The sequence below is a fragment of the Alligator sinensis genome, unplaced genomic scaffold, assembly GCF_000455745.1.
Source record: "Alligator sinensis unplaced genomic scaffold, ASM45574v1 scaffold2_1, whole genome shotgun sequence".
Lineage (NCBI taxonomy): Eukaryota > Metazoa > Chordata > Crocodylia > Alligatoridae > Alligator > Alligator sinensis.
In genome coordinates, this window is record NW_005842712.1 from 121,794 (window position 1) to 122,954 (window position 1,161).

Here is a 1,161-nt window from a genome sequence, read left to right on the forward strand (position 1 = left end):
GGCGGCTCCTGCCAGCCAGGGCCTCTCCCTCCGCGCACACCGGGCGCAGACCGAGCCCACGAGCCTGCCAGGAGCGCTGCGTTTGTCTAACTTCTCCCGGTGTCCTGGTGAAACTCCGCGTGACCCCTAGCCCAGCAGCCCTGCTTTGATCACGAGTGTTTCCCTCAATTAGTCCTCTCGGGTTTTTTACTGATGATTCTCACCGGTTTTCACTGTATTGTGCATGACTGCCCCGGTTAGCTTTTTTTCTTTCATGAAGAGTCTGCTACTGCAGAAGAATTTCACATTCATTATAGGTTTTCACATTCATTTAACTTATACTGTCCTTTGCTCAAGAGCAACCATCAGTAAACAGTTGAGATAAAAGACCTTCTGTTAAATTCATCTAATTAATTCTCGGGCTGGACAGACAGGTCCATAAATTCAATTTACATGCAAGGACTGATCAGTAACTCTTCTGTTGTCATGCCCAGCATCCTGATTGTGGATTCAAACAGAGGAAAATGACTTTGCCACCCATATTCAACTTTGCTCCACTCTTCCAATAACACAGAGGTTGCACATGAATATACTTACTGCTGCACCTGTAACGAGCTTATTCAAAAAAAGCCCCAGTGTTGTAGTGCTGCAGCGGTAGGAGCAGTGGAAACACTAATGTAGTGTGACAGCTGGATTTTACTTGTGTGACATCTGACACTTCTGGGTTAGACAACACTGTTGAGTTACACAATGCCCATGACTGTCCCATGTTTACTATTCAGAGATTTTCTGAATAAGCTCAATAAGCTATTCTATATATAACATATTCTTCTAGAGGACTCAGAATTATGACACAGTTGAGGGACCTAGTTACCAGAGATTTCACCTTCCTTGACCCATCACAGCATCATTTTAAACTGCTGTTTCATATATAGGCTAAAGTTGCAAAACATAGCTGAGCTTGCTACAAGCACAGGCATAACAGAAATGTAAACATAGATCTGGTCTGGTGAGAATCAAAGGAAAATCCATTGGTTTCCCAGAAAAGACATGAGTGTCTCCCTAGTTAAAGATTTTTAATCAACTATGGAAAACAGTGCTTCCAGCCAGCACCTTTAACCATTGTTTTGTTTAGCCCCAGTCTCTAGAAAATTGTGTTAAAACAGCAGCATCCAGTCCACA